Source organism: Heterocephalus glaber, unplaced genomic scaffold (genome assembly GCF_053883595.1).
Source record: "Heterocephalus glaber isolate CG9 unplaced genomic scaffold, H.glaber_assembly_v1.0 deba00001733, whole genome shotgun sequence".
NCBI classification, from domain to species: domain Eukaryota; kingdom Metazoa; phylum Chordata; class Mammalia; order Rodentia; family Bathyergidae; genus Heterocephalus; species Heterocephalus glaber.
In genome coordinates, this window is record NW_028258444.1 from 15,901,101 (window position 1) to 15,924,152 (window position 23,052).

Sequence of the window (23,052 nt, forward strand, 5' to 3'; positions counted from 1 at the left end):
ATGGAGTTTTTAATCTCTTGGAAATCTTTTTGCATCTGTTTTATGGATTCCGTTTGTTTCCTATGTTGGGATTCCATCATGTTCCTCAGATCCTCTATTTTTTTATCTGTGTCCTCTCTAGATTTATGAATCATGTCTTGTACTATGAGCACAATCTTTGCTGTTATCTGAGTAAGGATTTCTGATTTCATTTTTCCCAGATCCTCTTTTGTTGCCAGTTCAGAGAGTCCAGGTGATTGAGTACCAGATTGTTCCATCTCATTTCCCATTGGGGTTGCTGTAGGTGATCCAGAAGTCTGTTTTTGAGGCTTGTTTACCTGTCTTCTCATTTCCATGGTGGGGGGGGTGCTTCTGTCACCCGCGCGGCTCAGTTTCTCTGCCCTAGAGCCCCTGCCTCTTTTGACCCTACTTCTTAATAACACATTCAGCTTTGAACTCATTAGTCATATGATCCACTGATGAGTATAATGCCCCCATGATCCTGTCATCTTCCAAAAGCCCCATCTTCGAGTATAAGACTTGGAGGTACATTATATCTAAACTATAACGAATAGGAATTACAATCCTTGTGGTATGGTCAAGGGATATGTTTTGCAGTGTAATTATTCAGTCAGTAGACTGCATGCACAATGATAAAATCAGGAAGATCTCCGTAAGACTGTCGTGTTACTATGAAGATTCTAATTTGCTCTTGTTTCACTTGTTATTTGTGTCTTAGAGAAAATGATCCAAGGGGAAACAGCTTGGACAACTGACATCTGTTGCTGGACCTGTTTCCTTTTCTTTAAAATGAGAGGGTTGAATTTGAAATTGCTGTAGAAGATGACCTTTGAATCTGTCGAGGGTGTAGGGTGCTCTGCCTGTCTTGTGGACAGTTAGTACAATTAGCCACCCAGTGTACCTTGGGATGGAGGGATTCCCTAGAACATTTGGAAATTGACTTTCTTTTTTTCCTTCCAAAGCCACAATGTGGCATTTAAGTTTAATATTTGGTAGGCAAGTTCCATTTTAAAAAGAACTTTTGTGGTAGCAGATAGCCACTACAGTGATGCTTTGCCCTTACTGATGGATGAAGTGACTTGTACAGTTTGGTTTATTTGAGAGATTCTGCACTGTCTGGATAAAAACTGCCTTCCCATTTTTTTCCCAACCATTTGTAACATTCCATATATTTTGGTGCATGTGTGTGTGTTTGTGTCCATGCATGGTTGAACTTACATACATGCAGCTGGAGAAAAGACCATAGGAGTTAGTTTAGGGGCTTATCTTCAGCTACATATGACTTTTAATATTTGATAGTCATATGCCTTTAGACATTTTCATTATTCATTTTGGGAAGTGCAAAAAATAAGTTTCAGTAAAATATAAAAAGGCTATTGAAATGTCATAGAATGGTTGCATAACTGGATTATATAATGCTGTGGGTAGGGGCAGGAGAGGAGATATAATTCAGAAGTTTCTAGTAATATGAAGACATTAAAAAACATTAGTGTTCCCAGGGATTATTGTGTTTGTTGCTGTTTTTTGGCAGAACTATTTTGAAGGATCTTAGTTCTTCTAAGGCTAGGCAGTTAATCTGAGGCCAGGGGTGGGTTTCTGGCTCTGAGTATTTCACCTCTGTTCCAGTCTTATGCTGCTTTCTCACCCCTAGATGGGTGCCTTTGATTGGCCATTCCCTCACCCACCCCTTGGAACAGTGGCCTTGACACCTACCATGTTTAATGGGGCCAACTCTGTCAATTTATTTTTCTGGATTTATTCTTGAGTTTCTCTAGCTTCAGAGCTTTGATTGAAGGGATATAATATGTCAGAAAACCAGGTGATTTGATTTATCAAATACTGTACTAATTTTTTTGCAAGATGATAGTTCTTACCTCAAATGCTAGCTGGTTATAAAATGTTTTATGTAAACTTGGTAAGTGTTAGAATATTTGTGAAAATTGAGAGTAGATTCAGTTGAATATGAGCTAAATAATGACAGTATTATATAATAGGAGGTGCTTTAGACCACAAGGTAGGAGAGATTTTAGTCTGCTTATAACCTTTAGCACACGGGGTGACCTGAGTAGACCTTAGTTTCTCTACGGGACTAGACAGTCTTTAAGGATTGCTCTAAATCAAAGTCTTAGGTCTGTATAACTGAAAAGTTTTGCCAAACCATCAAGGATGTGTGTTTTCATTCAGATATCTTACATTCATCTCCTTGAAGTGCATGTGAAATTTGAACTTGTGAAAAATGAAACCAAACAGTGAAGGTTCCAGTTTATCAGACATCTTAACTTAATTTTGATCAAATGTTTTTTTAATGAAATAGATTACTAAGATAATAATATGCTTGGGTGAAGGCTCTAGATGAAGGAATTATTTTTCAGCTCTGCCAGTTCTTATAAGAGAAAGCTGATATTCTCACCAGAACTGGGGTATACTCTCCCTTGGGAAAGCTCAGAGGCATGGAAGCCAATACATATGTTACCCTGAGGCTTAAAAGGAAGTCTATTCTGGAGACAATCTGAAATGCTCATATAGTTCCTTTTTCTTAAACAAAACACAACACATTTGGAAAGTTGTCATACCTGAACTTTTTTCCTTTTCAGAAGGGTGTGAAATACTGGATTAAAGGCAAAAAGACTTGCCCAGGAAGTGTTCTGTCCTGTTTTGGTAGAGAGAACCCACTTTTGAAGCACAATTGTCTTAAAATGTTGTTTATACTGTGACCCCTCTCTTATAGAGAACTCTGTCCCTTTACATGCCTGTTGAAACATCCCAGTCGAGACTTACTTAATGTTTCATTGCAGCAAGAGACAACCATTAGGGGTATTAGTTGTTTCTTACACGAACTAGAGTAAATGGAAAAACTGGTAAAATAGAATTTGGGAAGCTTCTCAAGGTTTGCCTGCAACCAGAAAGGGAAGTTCTGTAAGGGCTGAGTAGTTACAGTGGGTTAGTTGAGTCAGTCCATCACCCCCATGTTAGAGTTACCTTCATACCCTTCTTGCCCTTCCAACCTACGTGAATGCTCCAGTTGGTGTGGTCAGGACTCTGCTGATCCGCAGAAGGAAAACAACCCCCTGTCACACCTATAGGTCCATAAGAGGGCCTGACACTAGACCAGGACCTTTCATACAATTAACAATTGTTGATTTGTTTTTGCAACATGATAAATTTGATCAGAAGAATGAAGTTAATTTTAATAACTGCAGCTTCTTTAATGGTAAGCAGCAAGTCTTAGCTTCACTCCTAGATATTCTTGTGGACATGGCCACTGCAGGGGAAGATGATGCCGGCACACTGAGGGTTAATGTACAAACGAAAGAGCAGTTTTCTCTTACCTCATAAGAAGGAAAAGACTCGGTAATGGATTTTACTTTCTCTTCGATTTTTTAGATTTTACGGGAAATTTAACGTGGTATGTCCTTTGTGTCAAATCACTGAATGAGGGCATTTAACTTTGAGGAAATCCTATACACTAAAAAAGGAGTTCAGCAATTAGTAGGGTAAAATTCACACCAGCAAAACTTTCATTACTTTACAAAAGGCTCTTTTAGTGAGCCAATTCTAGTGCTTTAAAAAGAACATGTTAAGTGAGGAACATAAGCCTGTTTCCTGAGCAATAACTTCAGGTAAATTGATGCAAACACAGCCAAATGTTCTTGGTGCCCGGCAGGACCTGGGAGAATCGGCTAATTTATAATTATAATGCCTACGTGCCCTGGCAGCAAACTTTGCACCACCCTCGGACACAAAATTGTACTTTAGTGTTCAGGAAGGTTTTTTTTTTCTTTTTTTCTTTTCTTTTTCTTGACCACCTCTGTGCCTCTGGACAAGAGGCTCTTTGGATAACGCCTTTTTATTTATGAGGAAAACATTTGTGATCTTTTATTTTTTGTTTATCTTAGTTCTTGCCAGAAAATAAGGGGCTGTGTATAGTGTATTCATGGAGACTAAATTAGTGAATAGGTTCTTACTGTGAGTTGAATGTTCAGAGGTAATGTTTGGGAACTGAACTTACAAACAGAAGTTCAGTGTTCAGGGTCCCTAGAGAAATAATGATGGGTCTTGCTGCCTGAATACTCTGCGCTGCTGGTGAGTGGAGGGCGGCAAGACAGGGAAGAGAGCCATAGAGCGGGTGTCAGAGTTGGGGTGAATGTTTGGACCAAACCGATTGTGCAACTTTTTATTTTAAATAATAATATGTGCAAGTTTTTATTTAGGACAACAGATGAAATCATTGAATAAATATATGTGTGGTTGATCAGGGTGGGGACTATTCAGGGAAATCCAGAGCCGGTTTTCAGATTTTCTTGCACACAGCTGGGTTATGTCTGGAATGCTAGCTGCAAGTTGTTCATGAGAGTTACCTCTTAATTGGAGCTCTTTTTATCCTCTAGTTTGTGACCCTGAAGGATTTCTGAAAGTTTTTAGAATCTTCCATTTTGAACAACAGGCTAGTTAAAATCACAGTAGAAGTGTCTCCTGCTCCAAAAAAGAAAAAAGGACATGGTTAGAAAATTTGAACACATTTTTAATACAAGAGGCATTTTTTTTACTTTGGTAGTTATGTATGTGTGTATACATACATATGCATGCATACATATATCTCTATAATCTTGCCTCCTACCTGAAGGGATTAAGGAGTAATTTGAAGAATCAAGATAACTTTTTTTATGGCAAATGTTCTAATTTCTGTTTGTTGTGTGCCCAGGAAACAAAAAACAACAAAACATAACTCTTGTCTTTTGTCTTCTTTCCTCTTTCTTCTACTTCCTTTTTCAGTCTGAATTTTAATATGTAATATTCAACTGGCTCATGCAGTTCATTTCCTTGCAGTGGAATTTTCCAGTTAGTTTTCTGACTGTTGTTCATTTGCAAATCATCCAATGGATGGTGTGTACCTGTATAATGTCACAGACATCTGTAACCTGGGCATCTTGTAGCCCAATCCATCTCTTCTGCAGACCATCATTACCTCCATCTCTTTGTAATTCTATATTCACATTAAATAAGCAGAGGCACAATTTTAATGTTTAGGGGACATTAATTGAATAGTTAGTATATCATTTTCATTCTAGCAAAATGAATTATAACTGTTGTTTAGAAGAGGAACTGGTAAAAGAGTTATTTTGAAATGACAATAACAAATATTTTGAAAAGTCACAGAGAGAAGATAAGCATAGTCATATGGTTTACTTGGGGGGAGGAGTTAAGGGAGAAGATCTTTATAAGAAAAGTAGCTACCAGAGACTTTTAAAAGAATGGTTTACAAGGGCTTATAGATGTATGTGTGTGTGTGTGTGTGTGTGTGTGTGTGTGTGTGTGTGTGTGTGTGAGAGAGAGAGAGAGAGAGAGACAGGCAGACTATATTCCACCCACCCTCAACTTCCCTGGGGACCAAGGCAGTCTTGTCTGTACAAAATAAGCACCAATACTCTTCATGTAAAAATTTTTCGAGGGAGGATTCTTTTCAAGGTAAAATGTTTAGATAGCAGGTGTCTCTATAGACTCTAAAAGCACCAAGGGATCACAAACTCCATTTTTGCCTGTGGTCTGTCATAATTATTATTAACATTTCTTTTTTACTTTCAAAAAGTCTCTGTGCATAATAAATTATATGGTCATGTTAATCAAGATCAGCCTTGGGAAGTGGAACCTTTATTGAATTAAGTGTTACATCATAGGACACTATCTTTACTGTTAAATATTTTTGTAATCTAAAACAGAAAATTTGTGAAACACGACTCAGTGTAGGGGAAGGAAGAATGATTCTGTCTTGTGTTAAGAAAAAATACAGGGGTAGGAGCTGTCCCCAGTGGAATATGTCTAAGAGATTTCATCATTTTTGGTTCAGGTCAAAAAAGAAACAACTGATATGGCTTTATATGGCTTTATATGTACGTAAATAACTACATGAGCAAAGCAAATACTATTTCCTGCTCAGTGTACACAAGGAGGCTATCAGAAGTTTCAGTCTCAAGATATTAGTAAAGATGCTGAGAAAGGTTGCTGATTAAGCCTAGACCCCACTATAGGTAATGAGAAAGGGGACATTATCAGAACCCCTGCAGTGGGTCCTGGTCTTCTGTGAGCCAAGACAGCACAAGGCTAATTAGAGAATAAAGACAGGAAATGAGACTTAGAGAAAAGGCTGGGTCTTGGGCCTGATCAGTGGTGCTCTAGACAGCAAAGATAAAGGTACTCCGAGCTTGCCACTATTGGGTTTGTAGGGAGTATCAGATGACTTAGAGGGTGGCAATAATCTTAAATTAACAAAGGTTTTATAATCAGAGGAAGTATTGGATATCTCAGAGGGTGGCAGTAATCCTGTGACAATGAGGATCTTATGCTGATGAGGATCTTAGGTCCATGAGGAGCTTATGTTGATTAGAAAGGTAAAATGAGTAAAACCATTCTTACAACAGTAGGTGGGATGAGTTAAGCCTATAAGGAATCTGTCCCTCCCCAGGTGAAACCTTTCTCTTTTTGTATTACTACTTGGTTCTCAAAGAACCAGGATGTCTTCAGCTCATATAATCTTGCCCTTGAGCGTCACAGCATCAGGAGATCATTGAGGACTCAGCTGTGACCAGAGGCGAAATGGAGTTATGTTTCGGCATGCCATAGCTGGCCCACAGGCAAGAAGACTAGGCCTCATACAGCCCTAATCATAATTTAATTGTGAAATGATTTTTTTCCCCAAAATTATGTACAATGGCTCCCGACACCCCACCACCATTAGAAAGTGCAGGAGAAGATTGTCATCTTTCAGTGGGTGTTGTGACAATGATGAGACACATGCAAATACTGATGCTGCCACCTAACCACAGCATTGAAATGGAATTCTTTCCTTATAGACTTGGACTGCTTAAGAATCCTTAGAGGAAGCCCTTCTCACAATACTCCAGTTCAACAAGTACTCCACTGATGAGAAGCCACCAGCTCCAACAGGTATATTCACTTCCTTCAGTCTATTCTAAGTTTCTTGCTAGTTCAGTGTCCCCTAGTGGTAACTTATCTGGGTGAACAAGCTGATCACAGGAAATAGTCTGCGAGGCCTATGTAGATCATGACCTCTTTTATTAGTATTTGATAATGCATATAAATTCTGAGGGCCTACTAAGTGCCAAGTAGCATGTCCTCTTAATTGTACCATCACATGGATGAGAAAACTGAGGTTTAGGGACTCTAAGTTGCCTTCGCAAAGCTTAGTGTATGGTAAGCATCAGAGTCAGGATGTGAAACTAGAATTCCTGAGTCTTGTTCTGATTTTTCTTGTCTTTTTACAATACTTTTTTATAATCCCTGAATGACAGACATTTTCCAGAGCCAATAGGGTAAGGAGGCTTAGAAGCCTGGGTCTCTTCTGCCTCACCTCTTGACTTCCTGACTCTTACAGCCGAGGAGAAAGAAAGTAGAGTGAAAAAAGACCTGGCTCTGACCTGCATTCTCCTGGCTTTCAGTCTCTGGGCCAGCACTCCAGCATTGACCCCATGACTATTTACTGAGTGCCTGTTATTCTCTGGGGCCTAGAGATACAGTGATGTCAAAGGGAGAAAGTATTCTTGGTCAAGTTTCTTATTCTTACTGATGCCCAGTTTTCCATGTATAAAGTAGAGATGAGTGTACCATTGAACACTTGCGGAAGGCAAACACTTAGAGTTTTATCCAGTATACTTTTGTGAAAAGAAGAATATATAGCCACTGAAGGCAAAATGGTGATGCTGATGGTCCATTCATGTGAAGACATTTGAGATGACGCTTCGGAGGAATATATTTAAAAGACTAAATGGTAACTTTTTTCTGTAATATTTTGGTATAGAAATGATAATATATTTACTTAGAACTTTTGCTTTTTCAGAAACATTTCGTTACTTAGGAAGCTTTCTCTTTTTAAAAAATACATAATGCTTGAGAACAGACTCTTAGGAAATGAAAGAATCATTTAATGCTAGGGCATGAGAAGAAGTTAAAGATTTTCTAGTTCAGCCTCTGCATCTTAGTTTGGAACACAAGTGGGAAAGTTATTAATGAATTTATTAATTCAACAAATGCTTACTATGTGCCTGTCATGCACTATGTAGGTAGTGTGCTGATCTAAATGTTGGGATTATTGTAGTGGGGAAAATAGCCATGGTCACTGTTTTCATGGACTTAGAATCCAGGGGGAAGGGGCATAATTAAGACATTAAATACATGTACAGTAGTTGAGGTGATTAGTATTAAGAAAACATGATTAAACAAGGTAAGGGATAAAGGATGATGAAGGGAGTACTCTTAGGTAGAATGTTCAGCAAAGATAATATTTGAGCAAGTTCTAAGTGAGGTGAGGAAGTGTGCTACACTGTATATCTAGGGAACACTCATTCCAGGCAGAGAGAACAGCAAGTGCAGGTGACCCAAATGTGTAGGCAGGTGGGAATGGCAGGTACTGTAATCTGAGAGTAGAAAAAGGAGGGACTCATTGCATAAGGCCAGGTGGGCATGGTGAGGGCTTTGAGGGTTTTGAGCAGAGGTCAGTATAATTTGATTTCTGTTTTAAAAGGATGACAAATGAGCCAAGGTCTGCCTAGAGTCTAGATTCTCTAAGATAAATCTCATATGTCTTTCCACTAAAGTAGCCAGCACCATACACTTTAGCTGAATGTAAAGAAAACAAATCTTGGAAAAATTAAAAAAAACTATGTATTTTTAATACTACCAAGATTAATATTTCCAACCAGAGTTTAATAAACAGAAAGTAATAAAAATTATGCTCACATTTTTTCTTTTCCTTAGCTCTCTGAAGGAGAAATGTCAACATTTACATCTTCTAACATATCATCACTGGGAACTTCATGATGAAGAAAAAAAGGAAAAACAAAACAGTGTGCCTCATGATGAGAAACCATATAGCTCTTGCCTAGAGTTTAAGCGGGTAAAGAAAGAAGCTGCTCTCGGATATCGTTCTGTCTGTTCTCAGCCCATGGCCTGCCTTCTGCATGTTACTGGTAAACCTGTGTTTGTTTTTAGCCTAGGGTTATCAATTTACACTAAGCTCCTTCATGATATTTAAATAAATGGTTGTTTAAGCAACTTTCAAATGTGCCAAAGTTGGAAGGATTCTGCATTTGGGAAGAAAGAAGTTTGATATAATTCCTTAAACTGAGATTACTTTCTTTTTTTCATTTCTTGTTTGGTCAGTATTTTCTTTCGTTTAGGATGGTAAAGTTCATCAAGTTGTGCTGAGTTTAGAATTCCATCATTGTAACTGGAGTGGTGTGTTTCAGACATTCTCCGAAGATAGTAATAATAGCTGTTGTAGATTGAGAATCTTTTGGGGGCTACACCTGTTGCCTAGCTACCACCAATAGTTAAACACACCTGCAAGATGCATGCTGTTATCCCCGCTTCACAGAAAACTGAGACTCAGAGAGGTTAGTAATTGACCCACATCTGCTCAGTCAGCAAGTAGAAGAGCCAGTGCTGTATTTGAATCCCATCTGGTTTTACAGCCGAATAGCTTTCTGCCCACCTATGTCATGGCGGCGCTCAATGGGAATCTAATGAATTAGAGTGATTTAATGTTGTTAAGCTGTCAAGCATGCACTCATGTTCTGCTGCTTTTAAATACTTGTTTTAGAGTAAGAGAATCACAGAACTCAGGGTTTGAGAGGTTTTGCAGGTTATTTAGTCTAAACTCCCTGTTGATTCTTACAAAAGCTTAGCCAGAGATTTATTTCCCCCAGCCACGGTTGTGCATCTCTAGTGACGTGGAACACCCAAGGCAACATTTCCATCATTGGGGCTGTTTTGGAAATTACAAAGTTCCTCCTTATACTGTGTCAACATCAGTCCTTCTTTCAACTTTTGAAGTCATGTAGAACAGAGCTAGCCATGTGCTGGAAGACAATAGTCATGCTTCCACTGAGACCTCTATGGTAAAATTCCTTGTTTACATGATTTTCCCCCTGCGTTATAGTCTAAGGTCAGGTTTCCATCCTTGTTAATTTCGTTTGCACACTCTTGAGTTTGTTTCTACTCCTTTAAAGTGGGGCATTCGAGACTCAAGGTAGTTTTCTTCTTGGAGTCAGGACACATGTCTGCCCCTGAGTATATGATCATGTTACTGTTGATTCATTGTGAGGATTCCACTGACTCAAGCCCTGCTGTTCCTCATACCCACATTACTGTCACCTCATCCTGAAATAGTACAGTTTAGTCTTATTTTTCAGCATTTATCTGTATTAAGTTTCTTTTTTAATATTCTGAAAAAGATTCAGTTCATTGCTCAAAGTTTTCAAAATATTTTAAATTTTAGCTTCCAGGCAAACCAACCCTACTCACAAGAAAATCACTTTGTTTTAAGAAAAATTTTTATTTCTTTTGCATGATGTCATTTATTTTCATTTTGTGGATGATGTTTTGGAGCACAGATAGAAATTTTTGTATGTATTATTTTTAACATTATGAAAAATGTTAGACCATCTTCACAGAGAGTGGACTGCAGATAGGGGCCTACAGACATCCTGTGATTTCTGGCAGATCAGATTGCATCAGTTTGTTACCCTGATCAAGGCTTCCAGCAAAATGTTGCATGTGGAGGAATGTGGGGCCTCATAGGAGATGTCAAATTCTTAAAAGCCTTGCGGGTGTACCATCTCCCTGTGAGGTTTTCTCATTTCTCAAATACTTGGAGCAAGGATGGAAGTGAAGCTCTGGGCAAAATGAAGTTCTTTCAGTAGCTGCACTGTGTTGTGCTATTGGGAGAGGAATCCTGAAAAGGACACACTGAAGAAAAATAACAAATATAACCCATAAGTAAGGTTTAACCAGTGGCCGGTGTAGCAATGACTGAGGTAATGATCTTAGGGTCAATTGATTTTTTTCCAAAATCTGAAATAGACATTTATAACACTTTTATTTCTTACTGTGGAAGAAAGTATATCACAAAAATATCTTATATAGGGAAATATTTTCTTTTATTATTTTTAGCAACATTTTAGATCTAACTACATGCATACAGTGAAAGTCAAATAAAATTATACAACTATACCCTTTTGTTATCTAGAGAATGACTCAAAAATTGTTTGAAAATATAAAATTGATCAATATCTCAGGATTGACAATAAACAAAAAATTTGGTGACTAGTGACAATTTTAAGTTAAAGGAAAGATACATCTTGTACATTGAAGGAATTTTACTTGGTAACTGGTCTACAAATATTCTTGAAAAAAAATCACAAAATAAAAGTTATCCTTGAGTTTATCAGTCATATTTGTAATGAATTTTTGAGCATTCAGAAAATGAGCATATTGAGAACTACAAAGATGTTACTATTGTTTTATTGATACATTATTAACCTATAGTTTTAGGGTTGCAGTTGTGTAGGTGTGATGAAAAAATATGATGAATGTTTAAATTTTAAGAAATATCTTACAGCAAGATACACTGCCATTAATCCCCCCTCAAAGTACTGCCCATTGTTTCACACACACTTATCCCATAGTTCTCGCCACATTCTGAAGCAGTTCGGAAAGTCCTTTTTTGTGTCTTTACTTGGGCTATAATGGCTACCTTGATGTTCTGAATCAATTCAAAAGATTTCAGAAGAGTCAAATTTCAGAAAAATCCTTACTAGGAAATTAAGAAGCACAGATTATTCTGTCTGTTATTGAAGTTTTCATAAATAGAAGTATACAATATGTATTCTTTGTAATGGAATCCTTTGATTAACATTATATTTGTGAAATTCAAGTGTATTGATAAGTATCACTGTAGAGTTAATACATATATTAACCTATAGTATTTGTCTTACTTTTCTCTTGTTGCTGAGACAAAATACCCAACATCCAAAGTTAAAGGGGAAAGGATTTTTTTAGCTCACAGTTCATAGAGGTTTCAGTTCATAATGGGCTGGCTTCAAAACAGGGTGGCACATGGCAGAGGGGTGTTGCAGAGGACACCCACATGGTAGCGAAAGCAACAAGGGACCTTAACAGTGTTTTTCTGCCCCTTTTATCCCATCCAGACTACCAGGATAAGGGTGGTGCCAAACCAATCACTCACATGTAACGGTTTAGTAATCACATACCCTTAATCCCAGCATCACACATTTCAGATTAAGCCACCTCTGAAAAAGAAAGTCCCACCTCATCAGGCTTGGGAGGTCATCTAAACACAAGCCATAACAGTGTTCAATAAGGACTAGACTTTATTCATTCTGATATTGGTGGGAATTAGGTTTGTTTCCAATTTCATAATGTGTCATCAAAGGTAGAAGTATTTTAGTGGTCTTCTTGAGACTGAACTCTTAAAAAATTTTTTTTCAAGCGAAGCTGAGCTGGTCCCAGCACCTGGAAGGAAGCTCCCCCACCACCATCCCAAGCTCCTAGGGCAGAGAAGATGAGCTGCGTGGGCGCCAGAAGCGCCCCCCGCAATGGAAATGAGAAGACACTTAAACAAGCCTCAAAAGCAGACTTCTGGATCACCTACAGCAACCCCAATGGGAAATGAGATGGAGCAATCTGATACTCAACCACCTGGACTCTCTGAACTGGCAACAAAAGAGAATCTGGGAAAAATGAAATCAGAAATAATTACTCAGGTAACAGTAAAGATTGTGCCCATGGTGCAAGGCATGAATCATAAATCTAGAGAGGACACAGATAAAAAAATAGAGGAGCTGAGGAACATGATGGAATCCCAACATAGGAAACAAATGGAATCCATAAAAACGATGCAAACAGATTTCCAAGAGATTAAAAACTCCATTGAAAGTCTGCACAGCAGTATGAACCAATGTGAGGATAGAATTTCAGATATAGAAGAAAAGATTGCAATTAGTGACCAGGAAAAGAAAAATTGCTTTAAAATTGTAAAGGAACACAAGAAATCAATCCAGCAGCTGCTAGACGTTCCAAAGAAGAATAACATAAGACCGATTGGAGTCAATGAAGAAAAAGGAGAGAGTGCAGATGACATAAAAAAAAACTGTTCACAGAAGTGATGGCAGAAAACTTTCCAAGGAGGGGAAAAGAACTTGACATACAGATAAGTGAGGCATATAGGATTCCAGCTAGCCTTGATCAAAAAAAATCTACACCTAGGCATATAATAGTTAAGATTCCAGAAATCCAACAGAAGAACAAATTCTACAAGCAGTGAGAGAAAAGAAACAAATCACCTACAAAGGAAAGCCCATCAGAATCACAGCAGACTTCTCAATGCAAACCCTCAAGGCAAGAAGAGCTTGGAGTGAGGTATTTCAAGCCCTAAAGGAAAACAGCCTCCAACCCAGATTGATGTACCCTGCAAAACTATCTTTCAAAACTGATGGAGAAATAAGATACTTTCATGATAAAGAGCACCTCAGGAACTTCATGAATATCAAACCGGCACTCCAAAAAATTTTAGACAATATCCTAGGAAAAGACAATGAGGATCACAACCCCAGGAAACCCAGCAGAATGAATCCATTGGGCGTGACAAATTAAACGCAAAGGGGGAGAATCCAACAAAAAGAAAAAGTCATGACTAGGCTTTTAAAACTTTTAACTTCATCTCCCTAATGAGTGTATAATTCAATCTTATTATTGTACTGATTAGCATTTTTCTGATTCTAGAGTTGCACACCATTCCTTGTGCTATACTGGCTATTTATCATCTTCTTATATCTACTTTTTAATTGGGTTGTCTATTAATGAGTTCTAAGAATTCTTTATATATTCTGTTCATAGGTTATATGCATTGTAAATATGGTCTGTTTAAGGACTACTTTTCATTTTATGATGTCATTTAAAGTTCTAACTTTTGATGGAATCTCATTTATCAATTTGTTTCTTTTATACATCATGTGTTTTGTATCCTAGGTAGTTCTTGCCTACCCTGAATTCATAAACATTTTCCCTTATAATTTCTTCTTAAAGTTTTATACTTTTAGGCTTTCATATTTAGGTTCATAGATCCCTTCAAGTTATTTTCATGTATGGAAATAAAGGGTTGTTGTTAATTTTTTATATACAGATACCAAGTGTTCTAGTGCCATTTGCTGATAACACTATCTCTTCCTCGGCTCTTGAATTGAGTTTATATTCTATAAAATGCTAATGTTAAATAATCTTTCAAAACTCAGTGGACCATGTATGTGTGGTTCTATTTCTAGATTCTCTGTTTTATTCCAATGATCTATATGTCTTTCCTTACACCAACACTGCCTTGATTACTGTAGCTTTAGAAGAAGTCTTAAAATTAGGTTCTAAACATCTTCCAACACTGTTTTTTTTGTTTTTAACTTTTCTAGGTCCTTTGTACTCCTACATAACTTTTAAATTTCAATATCCAATTCTTCATTTATAGCAAGTATACACAGACCCGAATTTTTATATATACCTTGTGTTATCTAATCCTGCTAAATTCAAATACAAGTTCTAGGGGCTCCTAGAGATTTCTTAGTATTTTCTCTGTAGATGATCATTTCATCCACATACAAAGATTTTGCTTCTACCTTGCCAATCCTATCCTAATTGTGTCATTTTATTGCCAGACTATTTTGGTTGGGCCTAAGTTTCAAAGTTTAATGGACAGATAAAGAGTAAGCATATCTGCCCTTGTTCCCCACCTTAAGGAGAAAGCATTGTATCTTCTCCATTCATATAAGGCATTCTCGCTGGAAGTATGGAGTACCTGTCTTTAAGTACATGTCTCTTGAGAAGGTTCTGTTGTACTTCTAGTCTCCTGATAGCTTTTACCATGAACAGCTGTAGAATTTGGTCCAATACTTTTTCTCCAACTAGTGACAGGATCATATGGTTTTTTCCTTTCCTCTGTTAAAATGATGACTTTTGGGGGTGGATCTTCCAATGCTGAACCATCACTGTCATCCCTATAACAAAACCACTTTCTACATCCTGCCAGATCTGACTTCTAATAGTTTGTTTTGTTAAACAAATTTCTATCTATGTTCCTACTTTTTTCTTCTATTATCTTTATCCAGCTTTAGGATTAGCACAATGTTGAGTTCCTAAAATGAGGGGAGAAGTGTTCCTTCTTTTTTCTGCTTTAAATGTTTGATATCATTTGTCAGTTAAAATGCATATGAGCCTGCTATTGTCATATAGGTAGGTTTTCAAGCTAGCTATCTACTTTCTTTAATAGGTGCTATTCAAATTTTATATCTCCTCCAGAGTTAGTTTCATTAATTTGTCTTCCAAAGTACTTCTTAGAAGTTGTCAAATTTATTTCAAAACAGATTTTTGAAACATGCTTTCTATATCCTTTTTAATTCTGTAAAATCTGTGGTAATGTCTCCTAGATCTTGATATTGTAATTTAAAAAATGTATAATTGATATTGTGTAACAGGAACAAAAGGTCTAAAGGAGCAGGGGAAGTGGGAGGGGTGGGGAAAGGAAAAAAGGGAGAAGAAAAAATATGAGAAGAGGAAAAAAATGGAAACAAAGTCTTTGCAAGTAGGGAAGGGTGGAGGGGGTGAAGGGAGGGCAAGGGAAGGGGAATAAAAATAAGAACTAAGATACTCATGTAATGGTACAAGATCCCAATGATGAATGTATCTATATTTTATACCTAAAATGTACCAATAAACTTAATGGGGAAAAAATTAAAAAAAATTTTTTTTCATTTATTTGTAGATTGTATTTCTTTCTTATGTTGACCAATCATGGTCTATATAAATAGGGAAGGGTGGAGGGGGTGAAGGGTGCACAGGTAATGGGGAAAAAAATTACCAAGATACATCATGTACAGGTACAAGCACCCAATGATAAATGTAAATGTATTGTTTACCTAAAATGTACCAATAAAAGAATTTAAGGAAAAAAAGCACATTTATTCGTATATGTTTGCAGTAGGTAATGTTAATATTCACAGTAGGTAGTTGGTACTTGGACATAACATGTTAATTCTTTTTGTGTTCCCTTCCCCTCCCCTTCTTCCCCTTCCTCCTGCCAGTCCCCTACTTCCACCTTGGTCCTCTTTCCATTTGCAAAAGATTTATCTCCCTGTTTCCTTCTAAGTATCTTATATTTTGCTCTTTAATTATTTATATTTTGAGTTTCTCATATAAGAAAAAACACAATATTTAAGCTTCTGGTCTGGTTTATTTCATTTAACATTATGGACACAAGGGAAACTTATTTGTCTACAAATAACTCAAATTCATCCTTAGTTATTGCACAGTACTACTCCATTGTGTACAAGTACCACATTTTCTTTATCCATTCATCTGGTGATGGACATATAGGACACTTCCATGACTTAGCTATTATGAGGTGTGCTGCTGTAAACATTGGTATCCTTATATCATAGTAATGTAATTTTTTAACTCTTTCAGGAAGATACCTAGAAGAGAAATAGTGGGGTCCAGATGAATTTCTGGTTTTTTTTCTTTGAAGAATCTCCATGCCGATTTCCATAGTGGTTGCATTAGTTTACATTCCAAGCGTTCCTTTTGCTCCACAGTCTTGCCAGCCTTTGTTATTATTTGGTTTCTTGAGGATAGGCATTGTTTCTGTAGTAAGATAGAATCTCAGTGGTGCTTTAATTTGCATTTCTCAAATCCCTGAGATGTTGACCATTTTTTTATATACTTATTGTTCATTTGAACTTCTTCTGAGAAGTATCTATTCATTTCAGTTGCACATTTTTCTTTTTGGGGGGGGCCTAATCTTTTTTGAATTCTTTATATATTAGTCTTTATACATTAGTCTTCTGAGGAATCGCTGGCAAAATTTTTTTTCCAGTTCTGTAGCTTGTTTTTTCATTCTGTACACTGTTTTCTTTGCTGCACAGAGCTTTTCAATTTGATATAATCTTATTTGTTGATCCTTGGTGTTATTTCTTGTGTGATTGGTGTTGTGTTCAGTCCTTGCCTATGCTTATATCTTCAAGAGTTTTACATATTTTATCTTCTAGCAGATTGTTTCTTTTTTCACATTTAGATCTTTGATCCATTTGATTTTAGTTTAGTACATGGTGAAATGTGTGGGTTTTGACTCATTCTTCTTTCCCAGGACCATTAGTTAAAGGGGTATCTTTTTTCCGGAGTATTTTTTGGCCCCTTTGTCAAAGATCACAGAAGTGAATGTGCCTGTGGGCGTTTCTGCATCCTCTGTTCTGTTCCACCCATCCACATGTCTGTTTTTGTGTACCTTTTTTTTTTTTTTTTAATCCCTGTGGCTTTGTAATATAATTTACAATCTGAGATTATGTTTCTTCTCTGCTCTTGTTGCCCAGGATTGCTTTTGCTATTCTGGATCTCTTCTGGTTCCAAATGAATTTCAGGGTTGTTTTCTTTAGTTCTGTAAGGAATGCTGTTGGTATTTTGATTGGATTTGCATTCAACCTGTATATCAGTTTTCAGAGTATGGCCTTTTTGACAATATTCATTCTGCCTATCACACAACAGGGGAAATATTTTTATTTTCTTATGTCCCCTCCAATCTCTTTTTTTCAGAGTACTGTAGTTTTCATTGTACAGGTCTTTCATTTCCTTGTTTGGTTAATTTCTAAGTATTTAATTTTTCTTGGGCTTTTGAGAATGGTACTCTTTTCCCAATTTCTTTCTAAGTGAGTTCATTATTGGTATACAGGAACACTATTGATTTTTCTGTGTTGATTTTGTATCCTGATACATTGGTAAATTTGGTTATTAATTCTACAATTTTTGGTGGAATCTTTTGGATCTTCTTTGGAAAGGATCATGCCATCTGCAAATAATGAAAATTTAACTTCTTCCTTTCATGTACGTGTATGGTTCTTTTATATCTTTATATTGCCTGATTGCTCTGGCTAAGGTTTTGAGTAATATGTTAAACAGGAGTGATGGCAGTGGACACCATTGTCTTATTGTCTTATTCCTGATTTTGAAGGGAAAGCTTGCAGCTTTTTATTTTATTTAATATGGTATTGGTAGGAGATTTATCACAAATGGCTTTTATCAGATTGAGATAATGTCTTTCTATACCTACTTTCTTCAGGGTTTTATCACAAATGGATGCTACATTTTGTCAAAGACTTTTCTGTATCTATTGAGATAATCATATGACTTGTATGCTTACTTCTGTTTATGTGGTGTATTACATTTATGATTTGCATAGTTGAACCATTGTTACATCCCTGGGATAAAGTCTACTTGGTTGTGATGTATGATCTTTTTGATAATTCATTGCATCCTGTTTGCTAGAATCCTGTTGAGAATTTTTGCATCCTATTCATTAAAGAGATTGGCTTTGTATTGTTTTGGAAATTTTTGATGAGATCATTGTCTGGTTTTGGAATCAGTGTAATACTATCTTCCAGGAATGACTTTGGGGGTACTTCTTACCCTTCGATTTCACTAAACAGTTTGAGAAGTATTGGCATTAAATCATCTCTGAAGTTCTTATAGAATTCAGCAGTGACTCCATTGGGTTCTGTTTTTTTTCTTGGTTGGTAGGCTTTTTACTACTGCTTCAATTTTATTTCCTATTATTGGATTTTTCAGAGTTTTCATATCTTCTTGGTACAGATCTCATAATTCTAATTCAGTTCTGATAATTCTAAAAATCTATCCATTTCTTCTGAATGCTCCAATTTATTGGAGTAAAGATTTTCACGGTAGTTACTAATGATCTTCTGGATTTCAGTGCTGTCTGTGGTGATTAAATTTCTAATTGCATTGATTTGGGTCTTCCATTCCTTTTTTTTTTTTCTTTTTTAGTAAGATTGGCTAAGGATTTTTCCATTTTGTTTATTCTTTTGAAGAATCAGCCTTTTCATTCATTGACTCTTTGTAATGTTTTTTAGTCTCAATTTCATTAACTTCTGCTCTCATCTTTATAATTTCCTTTCTTTTGCTAGCTTTGGATTTGGATTGTTCTTGTTATTAGGTTATTAATTTGGGCTTGATCTGGTTTCTGATGTGGGCGTTCACAGCTACAACATTCCCTCCTTGGACTGCTTTCATTGTGTGCCACAGGTACATTGTACTGGCATTATTATTTGATTCTAGGAACTAATTTCTTGATTTCTTCTGTGACTCATTGATTATTCAAGAGTGTATTGTTTAATTTCCATGTATTAGCATAATTACTGTGGTTTCTTTTGCCATTGATTTCTAGTTTCATTGCAATATGACCTGATAATATCCATAAGATAATTTTGACACTTCTATATTCACTTAAAGATGACTGATTGGCTAGTATGTGGTCTATTTTGGAAAAGTTGCATGTGGTACTAAGAAGAATGTGCCTTCTATTGTTGGGTGGAACACCATCTAGATATCTATCAAGTCCATTTGTTCAAACATGTGATTCAACTCTGTTTTATTTGTTTTTTTAATCTTGTTGCTCTATTTGTGGTAGTGGGGTATTGAGATTCCCCCACTATGATTCTGTTAATGTTTATCTGATCTTTTATGTCTAGTAGTGTTTGTTTTATGAAGTTGGGTGTGCCAGTGTCTGGTGCATATATTTTTAAAAATTGTTATTTCTTCCAGTTGAATTGTTCCCTAAGCCAATATGTGGTGACCTTCTTTGTCTCTTCTGATCAGTTTTGGCTTGAAGTCCACTTTTTCTGAGTATAGGATAGCTACTCCTGCTTTTTTTTTTTTGGCAGGGGTTCCCATTTCATGGAATATTGCTTTCTATCTTTGGATTTTTAGCTTCTCCAAGGAAAATCAGCTACAACAAAGCTCTTCTAAGGGAAATCAGCATGAAATCTTCCCCTCCCATTCTCCTTTTATACCATTCTGACAACAAGCTTCCTTAAGTGGGTCTTGTCATTGCATTATTTTACTGTTGCTGATTTCTTTTCTTTCCCTTCTACTTAACTATTCTTCTTACCTTGTGCATTCATTCTATTGGACATCTTGGCATTGTTAGCTTCATTTTCTCTTTCTGGAGTGCTGCTGTGGTGGCCATGAATTCCTTTAGGTGCTCCTTATCATGAAGTTACCTTATTTCTCCATCAATTTTGAAATATAGCTTTGTAGCCTGGGTTGGAAATTGTTTCTTTTATGGCTTGAAACACTTTAAGGCAGTGGTGGTGAACCTACAGCATGCATGTCACAGCAGGCTGTTTGTATCATTGAAAGCTCTAAAAAGTTCACCATCACTACTCTAAAGTCTCCTGGCCTTTAAGGGTTGTGTTTAGAAATCTTTTGTAATTCTAATGGGGTTTTCTTTGTAAATTGTTTCTTTTCTCTAACTACTTTAAGATTCTCCTCTTGTGTTGGACTTCTGGGATTTTCACTATGGTGTGTCATGGGGAGGTTCTTTCTGACTGTGGCTCTTTGAGGTTCTGTGTGTGTTATGGCTTGTTATCTAGATGTCTCCCCCAAAGCCTCATGCATGCATAGATGGGGCTTTTGTGAGTGACTGGATCATGAGTGTGTGTATTCATCAATGTTTTCAAGAAAAACAGATTTAATGCAGGACACAGAAATTTACAAGATTAGCTGACAATATCTGCCCACAGAGTCAAATGTAGAAGAGTGCAAGAGATCTGTCTGCATGCTAGGAATCCAAAGAATTCTGCCGAAGGCCTGGAGCCCATGGGAATGTCCCATATGAGTCTGTATCACGAGGCTAAGGAACCTGCGACAGAAGACTGAAGGGTCTGTCCTGGAGAGCCGGAAAGCCAGTGCTGGAAGCTGAAGAATCTGTGCCAAAAGCTAGGAGAAAATGCCTAAGGTGAAGATGAACACTGGAGCTCCTCCTTAGAGAACAGCAGCCATCCTTCATGGCAGTGAGGACTAGAGCTCCTCTGAAGAGAACAGCAGAAGCGTCTCCAAGGAAAATCAGCCCCCGATGAAGCTCTTCCAAGGAAAATCAGCATGAAATATTCCCTTCCTATTCTCCTTTTGTACCATTCCAAAAACAAGCCTCCTTTAGTGGGTCTTCCATGTCCAGAACTATGCTAACTCAATTCAGCTGGGCGTTCCCACTCAAGTTGATAGCTAAACAACCAACCACCACAATATTGGATACTGTGTCCATTAATTGCTTTGACATAGTTCTGGGTATGGGTGATTGACTTACTGAATAGGGAAGAACCACCCTGAGTGTGGGTGGCACCAACCAACAGGCTTGTGGTTTGTATGGAAGAAAAGGGGAAAGAAGAAGGAAGTCTTTCTGCTTTCTGCCTCCCATCACCCTCTGCCATGGTACCTTGTCTTGGAGCCAGCTCAATAAGGACTGAAGCCTCTACAAATTGTGAGCTAAAATAAAGTTTTCCTCTCTTGTAGATATCAAGTATGGTGTCTCAGCTATGAGAAAGTAACTAAGATAGTATGTATCACTTATCTTTATGTTAAATTATCTCACCATATTTGGAAAGTTTTCATCTATTATTTCAATAAACAGGGTTTTTATGCCATTTGTGCTATCTTCTGATTTTTCACTAATTCCAATGAATCTTGGCAAAATTTAGGAGTGTTGGATCCATTTTTCATGTTCTCTTGTTTTTAAGATGTCTCTCTTTAATTGGTCCCTGACAATAGGATGGTGTTCTAGTTCTGGGAGTCTGTCCTCACAATTGGTCACTTCTGTTGCCCATACTTTTAATAGAAGTTTTAATTTCCTGAGTTTCTATTTGGAGCCCTCTTATGAACTCTAATCACTTTTTCTGTTGGTCATATGTTGTACATCATTGTGTGTAGCTCTTCTATATTTTTATTGGTGTATTTTTAAGCTCCCTGATGATGTTGTCTAAGTGGCCCAATGTGTTGTTACTTATGTCTTATGTGATCTTGCCAGTTGCCTTATTGAACTGTTTTGTTAGGTCCCCGATACCATTCCAGACTATTTGGATGTGAGGTTCTTGGTTTCCTCTCATTGGTTCCCTTGGATCAGCTTTGGGAGAGTTGGGAGTGTTTGGGGGAATTTTGTTGGCTTGTCTTCTCATGTTTCTATCTTTGTTTTGTGTTGAGGTTTGTGGGTTTATTAGAGTGGAAGGTTTTGTTTGGAATCCTCTTTAGTTAATGTCTACTTTTCAGTAGCATTCTCTGAGCATGGCTAACTACTGGCCATTGCCTCTGTACCAGCTTCATTTACTTGAGTTGGGAAGTGTCAGCTTGTTTGGCCCAATACCCAAGTTCTCCCAGATGGGCTACCGTATTGTTAATAACCCCCAGGCAATCTAAATATTGGCATCTCAAGAAAACCAATTCATAGCAACAGTGATGACACCTTGACTAGAGTAATAAAATCAGCATCCATTATAGAGAACCAGAGAAGGAAGAAAAAAGCAAAATTTGAAAAATTAACCAATGCGATATGAGGAGAGAAAAGTAAAATACGGAGTCCTATCAAGGAATGAAAGGAAATTAATAGTGATAGAATAGTTGCAGGGAAGAATGAACAGGAATAAGAAGAAAAAAGATAAACAATAAAACCAGGAGGTAAGGAGGGGAAAAACACTGGAAAGGAAAAAGATAAAAGAATAAAAATAGAAACTAAAAGAAGAGAAAAAATAAAGTGGGAGAAAACCCCTAACCCTGAAAAAACTGGATGAAGAAAAAATAAAAATAAAAAATATGAACAATTTTAAAAAGTTTGAGTGAAAGAAAAAATTTCTGTGTCAGTGAATGAGTGATTTCTTTCCACTATATGCAGTCTTGGGATCTGGCCAGACATGATTTTATGTGCCTAGCTTTAGTGCCTAGGGGCCTTTGTGGTCCCCTCCTTGCCCTAGAGGCCCTTCTGTTCATTCCCCACAGACTGATTACTGTTCAAGCCAGTGCATGTCCTTGCTTCCAATGGTAGATGGGAAATGTGACCCACACTGTTTTCTGCTGGATATAGGCTACAAGGCAGGGGCTCAAGTGGGCTGTTGAACTTAATGTCAACAGTCGTGGGATCTAGTCGCTCCCTTCGCTCCCCTGGTGATGTCTTCATCCAGGATTGGGTTGGTTGGCTTTTACCTCTGCTGCTTCCCTGAGGGTGGAGTACAGTTCTTACATCACAGGTCTGTTCTGTCTGTCTCTGTCTGTCTCTGTCTCTGTCTCTGTCTCTCTCTCTCTCTCTCTCTCTCTCTCGTGCATGTGTGTGCACCACCCTGGGTCTGTTCTCTCATGGTGGGAGAA

At 37.3% G+C, this 23,052-nt stretch overlaps 1 long non-coding RNA gene across 8 annotated transcripts in view; it reads left to right on the top strand.

The window, feature by feature from the left end:
* The window catches only part of LOC110345494 (uncharacterized), a 326,656-nt gene that overhangs the window by 267,392 nt on the left and 36,212 nt on the right, over positions 1-23,052 (top strand). For 4 of the 8 annotated variants that reach the window (XR_015446890.1, XR_015446883.1, XR_015446884.1 and 1 more), the window contains 3 exons: positions 6,849-6,942; positions 8,770-8,981; positions 12,305-21,344. This is a non-coding gene — a long non-coding RNA (uncharacterized LOC110345494). Of the gene's footprint in view, positions 1-6,848; positions 6,943-8,769; positions 8,982-12,304; positions 21,345-23,052 lie in introns of those variants that run through there. The other 4 variants (XR_015446886.1, XR_015446889.1, XR_015446887.1 and 1 more) reach the window with 1 other exon arrangement.